We start from the raw sequence: 8,679 nt of genomic DNA on the forward strand, positions 1-8,679 counted from the left end.
AAACAAACAATACTCTATGAGTTCTTGGTTAACCATACTGTAGGGAAATCTCAGAGTCATTTGAACCTTAAGATATCTTTATTTTTAATATTCTATTTTAAATGTTACATTGAGAAAGAACAGAGAAATTAACAGAAAACATGACGTTAAAATCATGTTCTTAAAGAAATATATACAAAATCTAATGTCTAGCGGTCAAAATCATTATTCTAAAGTCACGTATAGTTTAAAATATTCATTTCAAAGAATAGGTAAATTTTTACGAACTTTCAGTGTTATAACATGATTAGACTGCAAAAAAAGAGACAAACTAAAAAATATTTTCCACTTTCAAAACGGTACAATAATAGCGTTGTCCAATATTATCAAAGACAGTTTCTTTTACTCGTTCTTCAAATACCTATTAACTATTTTTTCTTTTACTTGCGATCATAGCAAGCTAAATTTTATGTTAAAAATTAATAAAAATAACAAATTAAAAACTTGATTTTGTGTTTTTACTTATAAATATTATAATGCATTTTCCCACCAGTTTGGTATTCTCACTGCTAATGGTAGTTTTAGCCGTAAACTCAATACTATCTCATGAAGTTCAACCAGCTTAGGAGATTGAAGCTAGTGTTAAGTACATAAACATAAGGTAACAATGCAAAATAATATTTGTAGTAAAGCTATAATGACAAAAAATAAAAATATTGTTTGTTCTGAATTTCGCGCACAGATACGCGAAAGATATCTGAGCTAGCGGTCTCTAATTTAGCAGTGATAGAGTACAGGGAAAGCAGCTAGTCAACACCACCCACCGGCAACCCAACTCTTGGGGGTACTCTTTTACCAACGAATAGTGGAATTAACCGTCACATTACAACGTCCCCAGGCTGAAAAGGCGAGCATGTTCAGTGTGACAGGGATTTCTGAGTTAGAGATACCACTTTATAAAAAATCAATAAGTTAATGTTCAATAACTTATGTAGGGGTAAAAGGTGGAATGTAATACTAAATAATATAAAAAATGGAATATTTAAAAAGTTTAAGGTTTGTTTCAAAAACTATCTATTAAATGTATAATTTACTTGGTTATTTTTCTACTTAATTAAAAATAAAAATGTTACGATATAATTGTCAGTTAGTGTTATCAAATATATTACTTGGTGTAACATTTTTTATGTATTTATATATTATATATTTATTTATCTTTTAGTTATTAATATTCCTTTCCTGTTAGAGAGGATATGCTTTTCATAAGCTTTCTAGTTTTGCTTTTTTTTCTCCTTTTCATATATTAGATTGAGTGTAGTTGCAAAATTGATTACATATTTAGAACAAATTGTATTACCTAGTACGTAAATAATATTGAATTGAATTTAAATGAAAGTACTTCTGCCACAGAAACACACTATGGATGCCAAGATAAAATTATTAGACAGGGTTATAAATTACAAGAGTTGATCCATACTTTTAACAACGACCAGGAATAAACTAAATCCAAAACATTACATAAATGATCATATGTTAGTAAAAATCCACTCCAAGAACCGTTTGTATCAGATTTAAATGGGAAAGTATAGCTTCAACTGTGCTTAAAGCATAATCTGTAGATAATGAATGCATAAAAGCGTGAGGTCTAGCCCTACGAATGGCGCGTTTCTATAGTAATAAGAACTAATACTGAGAAACCACAAGAGGCACTCTGTCCTGTTTATGTTATTCTGACAGAGAAAGCTGCTGGAAGTGGTGTTATGTTATGAGGAATATTCTCGTGGTCTAGATTAGGTTCTTTAGTTCCTTTATAAAGATAAATAACATTCAGTGTTACAGAATGTTGTTGTCGATAATACACATTCCACAATTATGCTGTTTCAAAACAATAATAGAAAATATTGAAACTATCTACCCAGATCGTATTGCTTAAAGCTAGTTCGAAACGCAATACATTAATTTTAATTATCTTCCTTGTTGAGCAGAATCAATACTTTTCAATCCCGTCATAATTCTTTATGGAAATCTGTTAACCAAATTTTAGAAAATTACCCTCATTGAACGGACTAAATTTTATGGAGTGTTCAGACCAGGCTATTTTTTTCTGATAAAGATGGATCAAACATGATATTAGGTAAAGATCTTATTAAAGTGGTCAGTCAGTGATAGAATTACTTGACTATCGTGGTTGATCTATTTATGAACATTTATTTCTGAACGTCTAGAAACTTCTGTTGGGCCAGTATCATGCTGCCAAAATATTCCATTCATACCGCATTGTCATTCCATCGGTCTAATGGAATTACGGTAGTCATGATTACATTGATTCAAGGCTTCTGTCTCTGAAACCCAAGTAAACATCTTCATTTACATAATTTTCCAACACATTGAAGAGTAAAGAAGCTGTACGCTGATCGGGATCATCAATATATTTATATAAAATTAGAATTTCGTGTTTTTTATTCACCTATAATATTTATTTCGAATAAATACTTTGTCAAATGTCAGCCATCAATAATCGGCTCTATTTTGAAATTCAGTTTCAGTTTGTTTGGAATAAAGCCACATTAGACTATCTGCTGTGTCCACCGCGGGGAATAGAACCCTGGATTTTAGCATTGTAAGTCGTAAGTTTATCGTTGATCCACTAGGAAAGTTCACTTTCAGGAGCTGCATTTCATGGTTGGCTATGATAAAACCTTTCTGATTTAAAAAAAATTAAGTTATATTCTAACATTCTGTTGAATGTCTGCATGAGATAGATTTATATTTCAAACATGAAAATGTTTACTAAATGACATATGAAATAATGTACACAAAAACCGTGGAGAAGAAGTTCACATACTGAAAATATAAGTTAGATATTACATTACAATTATACATGTACAGTATTGGAAATAATTACGAAAACAGTGAATAAAATGCAAATATTATAGGATTTCTCCCTACATTCTCGGAAAATGAAATGGGCCAGAGTACAGTCAAGTGTATATTATTGTTTACGATGTGAGTGGATGTTACCCCAGTTTAACCCCAGCGTAATACCTATAAAAGTATAAACAGTCATAGGTAGTAATATAATGAATACACTCATGGCTCCAAGAACAGAAATGTCACATAAAAAGTGTAGAAAAGAAATAAAATTGACTTATAAAGGCTATTCCTTGTGACAGACTGACACGAAAGTAAACTAAGAACTTCATAGAAACTCTAAAGAGGTTAAGTAAAACTAGTATTGATGACAATAGAAACATCGAGGTAGGAAACCCGAACTATTCAGAAGTGATGCTAAGCAGCCTGAGATATGATCTGTACTTGATACACGACAGTCCAGCAGTGATCTTGGCAGTGACATAACTGTAAGTACAGATGTGAATGTCACTTTCAGAACAGTAAAATACACATTAATCTCAATGAATGTGTAGCTGCTCTAAAACAACTGCTTAGGAGAGATAAATAAGCCAAAAGGCTCAAAACGGACATCATACTTCAAACACTTGAAGGATCAAAGCTGTAGGAAGTTGTTATTTACATGTAAAATGATTCCCAAATTTAAAAGGAAACTGAAATAGTTTAAAGAAGGTGTTTACGTGGGTATTAAACTTCAAGTATATAACACCTTCATATGACTAAAGCTAATCAAATAATCAGTTAGTGTACATTACAATGGTATCAATTTTACGGTTTGACATAAGATGATACAATGGTATACATCAGTTTCACAGGAAAGACGACTTATATAAGGTTTGTCTGCTGGTCCAGGATGTGCTTTACGGTGGTATTAATCATCGGACCAAAGATATGGATCTATAATGGTACCAAGTAAATTGTAGAGTTGTGGCTATATAGTGATGCCAGTCAGACTTTTATGGTTGCCGACTTAAAGTGGTATCAGTTAATTGAGTTAAATATAGTTTTAACTATCATTTTGTCATGGGTACCATTTTACGTTGGTATAAATCAAATTGTAATGATTTTGTTTTTATCATCTATCATTATCAAATTGACAGGATATAGTATGTGTCCTTATAGATGTACCAATCATCTGGTCAAAGATGTAGTTTCAAGTTACATCTTTGGTAAAACTATGGGTTTACATTGGTAATACTGAGATAGTTAGAGATATTTTGATCTAGAGTGACGTTCTTTATCAGCTGATCAGGAATGTCAGTTTATAGAAGTTTCAATTTTTTGAGTGGTACCTATTAGCTAATCAGGGACATTCTTTACGACAGTACCAATAAGTTAGTTTGGTATCAGGTATTGCAATAGCATTAGTTATTAGCGGAAAATATGTTTTTACAGTTACTTAGACAAGTTTTTAAAATTATCAACATTTTCATATTAGTGTTCATTTTTGGGAGTTCATATAATGACCTCTTCTCTCAGATTGAAAAGTACTTTAAAATCAAGCCGAAATTTTGTGCTTTATAACGTTTAGCATGAAACACACACGCTCCGTTGTGGAGTTCAAAGACTCTCTATGATTTATAAAGGTCCTAATGTACCGATTCCTTCATTATCCTAAATTATTGCTAGAGCTGCCCCAAGTGAGGACTGCAAACGACAAAAACCCCGGAATAACATGGCATGTTATTTAGCCTAGTTACTGAGTTGGTTATGAACACAGTTTAAAGCAGGGCGCTCACGGGATTCCGAGGGGACAGAAACACAAAATCTGATGCCATATTCCCATTAAGCAACCCCGAAAGCTTACTCTCAGACCCCTTGTAAACATGGGCAATCTTCTGTGTATATTTTAATCCCACTTCATAATCCTTTTATAGGGGGTTTCGCCATATAGATAAAGATGCCTCCAAAGTCCATATTTAAAGTTTGATTCTTCTCGCTTGAAGACTATGAGAGGAGTTGGCAGACAAACGAACAAACTCACAAACACACAACGTGAAATAAAATAAAGACAAACTTATTCAGTTCAGCGTTGTACGTAATGGTTTCGAGTCACAGCAAAACTACGTACACAGTATTGTTGTTATTTTAGCGCAAAGCTAAACAATGGGATTTTTGCGTTCTGTCCACCATGGGAATTAGATCCTAGGGTTTCAGTATTGTAAGCCTGTAAACGCACCGCTGACCCACGGGCAGAGAGAGACGTACATACTAAACTCACTCTTTTGTGTTTTAAAGTTTAAATCAATTTGCAGAGCCATAGCTTTAGAACAATTCATAAAACACTCATAGAAATTTAAGATTTTAATATACTTGACTGAGCAACTTTGAGCAAAATGTATGAACATTAGGTATAAAATGATTTCGAGGTATGCAAGTATAGGTAATCTGTTGAATAAAAGTGATTAGTAAGCAAAACAATTTTTTTAACGAAATAATGAATTTTTTTAGTGTATAATATCCTTTCTTCTCATAAAGGAGCTTTAGAATGTATAAAAATTGAAGCGAATTTTCTGGAGTAAGATGTGTTACTAATTTTTTTCAGTATCGTTGAGCTTGTATCAAGGCAAGCAGATCATGCGTATTATTGTTTGTTTGTTTTAAGATATTCGCGCAAAGCTACTCAAGGGTTATCTATGCTAGCCATCCTTAATTTTGAACTGATAAACTAGAGGGAAGGTAATTAGTCAACAGCATCCGCATACACGTCAACTATTGTACTACTTTTGTCTGTCCGAAAAGCAGAATTTGACCGTCGCCCATATAACACAATAACAGCTCCAAGGTCCAAAGCACATTTCTATTTTTTTTTTTTTTTGCGATCGCAGATCAATAGCACTGCACGCTAACTACAGTGCCACCGCTTGGCCCACGATGATGGTTTATATAAAGTTATTCATAATGTAAATATAACACAATCCATTCCATAAATATAGATGAGCACCGTAAGTGCTGTAGGGTTCTACGATAGGTATCTCTAAGCTGAATCATGCATTATGTACATAAACATACTACAATATGTGTATGTTTTATTTTTATACCTGGAATAGTTTATATAAAAACACGAAAAAAGAAAAACGTTCATGCTAAATAGCTAACCATATTGTGTTATTAATGCTTAACATAATAGTTGTATATTTTACTACTTTTTAGTTGTACAACATTAATGGTCATTTTCTTTTATTTTTAAAGTATTTTAGGGATACTTTATACGCAAATAACCTAGTCTGTAAAGTTACACTTCCTTATGTACATGCATTGCAAGTTTCCAGCTCATTTCCTTTTTAATTCGAATGTTTGTCAGTATCATGTCTCCCCCTGGTGGAACAGTGGTAAGTCTGCATACTTACAGCCCTAAAATCCGGGGTTTGGTTCCTCGCGGTGGAAACAACAGATAGTGTAATATAACTTTGCTCTAAAACAAACAGTATTATGAAATCATCCGCTAAACTCATTATTTTAAATTACTAGAAATATCGTTCGGGCCTATATCTGCTCTCTATTCACTAAATTACTTGTGGGTCTATGACTTAATTACCGAGTCCCAAATAACGTATGGATCTCTCATAAATGGAATCAAAAATACCATCAATATTGCAATTAATCCCTTTAATTATTGCTTAAGTACATATGGAATATATTTAAAAATAAATGTTTTCACCCTAATTACTTTATTCAGTTCTTTAAACCGAGCATCTTAAAAGGTAAAAACATAAAAATATTCAATATTATACAATATTCACATCACCTACTGAATCATACTGAGCCACGATTCACGTGTTTAAAAGGATGGAGCTAATAGTGTGAAATTCATTAAAGTTTTTCTTGAATCTTCTCTAATAATTTTGCAATAAATAAAATGAGCTATGGGACCAAATATATTATGGGTAAAAGTATCATTATTGATAACTAAAAAAGTAGGTATGCCTTCTATTTGATTATGCAAAAGAACGAAGATTAAAGCTAAACAAAAGGGCGATATGTTCCTATAAAATGTATCTTCAATAAGAGAATACAGGTTCGTCAACTGTCTTTTGTATCACTGGTAGTAAAAAGTTATAAAATACTGATAATTTTAGAGTTAAGAATTTGACTATTATATACACATCATTACCCATATAAGTTTATGAGGAGGCAATTTTATGGATATTGCTTGTATGCATATTAATCATAGCTCAAAGTCAGTTCAACTAGGTATGAGACATCTTTCAAACTCATTGACTGTCATGTTACTATTAGGATATGAAGTTTTGCTTAAGTATGTTGATATCCAACGTGTGTACTCATTAAATGTGATCTCACATATAATACCTTCTCTCATACATTTATTTTCTATTTGCAAACATACTGATAACGGCTAAGGGCCAAAACTTTATTATTACCCGAGGACTCGTATAATGAAATAAATCCACTGAACTGTTTCCGTTTCATGCAAGAAGATCTAGTACACTAAAATAAACTTATTAAACATTAATTAAACCTTAAATACACTTTACTCGTCATGTTTACTCTTTAGCCTTATTAAAATAGTTTATATATATAGAAACTGTTCATAAGACAAAAGCCATGCTCCAATAATTATCGAGTAAATCCATTTTCTAAGAAATATCTCAATTCATTATCAGCATCAAAGGAGAACTGTCTCACCAACGGACACTTGTTTTCCTGAAGAAACGTTTCAGATATTTACTTCTTTCCATGATTCACTAGTCAAGTAGTAAAATTGACTCTTAATGTTTCATATTTATGATACAGTTTTTTAGCCTTGAAGACAATATATAAAGGTCTTTGTGAAGGAATAACGATTTCACATTAATATATATTAATATAAAAGTAAAATAATGCAAATATAATTAAAAGGAGCCATATCGTAATCAGCAAAAATAAATAAACAAAAAATTAATTCTAGGTAATGTCGTTGTCGTATTTTCAAATAAGATTTAGAATAAAACAAACTTACCTGAAACTCTTTTAAACTCACCTACAGATAAATATAAGAGGACATTGGAGCTATTTTATATGCCAGTGTTTCAGAAAAAAATTCTCTAGTGTATTTTATTTTCTTGTTTTAATGTCAATTTTTTTGTTTCCGGGAGATTTTCGTCGACTAGTATTTTTTATTTCAAAGATTTGTTCTTATAATTTTCTTTGCTCCAGGTGTTGTCCAGAATCGATACATGCATCTAATTGTGGAAAAACAAAATATTAAGACAACGAAATTTTGAAATTTGCAACAGTGTATTAACGAGGAGAAGATAAAAATAACAATTAAAAACTTTTTTAATATAAAATTAGAAGAAAATGGTTGTACTCTGTAAGCACTTGCACTTTTTTCTTCTTCTACTTTTACGCTTTAAGGAAAAAGTTTTTTAATTGTCATGTTTATCTCCTCGTTCTAGAAACACAAATGTACATTATGTTACATTTTACTTTTTTGGGGGTGTTCAACATATCAATCTATTATAAGATTTTATAAAAATAATTGTTAGAGAATTATATCATATAGCTGAAGTTTCATAGTATTTTTAGGATAACCCAATAAATCATGCAGTCAGTAAAGAAACATTGACCTCAGAAAAAAAATAATGAATAGCTTGATTTATATTCTTGTATCTCAACAAAATATACGTTCTATACACTGAGTGGTCACAAGTAAATAGACACCTAATTTGTCGTCATTTAACTGATTTATGCTAACTAATTTGTGTTCACAGAGCACTATATAAATGAAAATGGTCCGCACACAAATTATCTTGTGCTACAATATGCCTAGAACTCAAGGTTCTCTCG

This window comes from Limulus polyphemus, unplaced genomic scaffold (genome assembly GCF_000517525.1).
Source record: "Limulus polyphemus unplaced genomic scaffold, Limulus_polyphemus-2.1.2 Scaffold586, whole genome shotgun sequence".
NCBI lineage: Eukaryota > Metazoa > Arthropoda > Merostomata > Xiphosura > Limulidae > Limulus > Limulus polyphemus.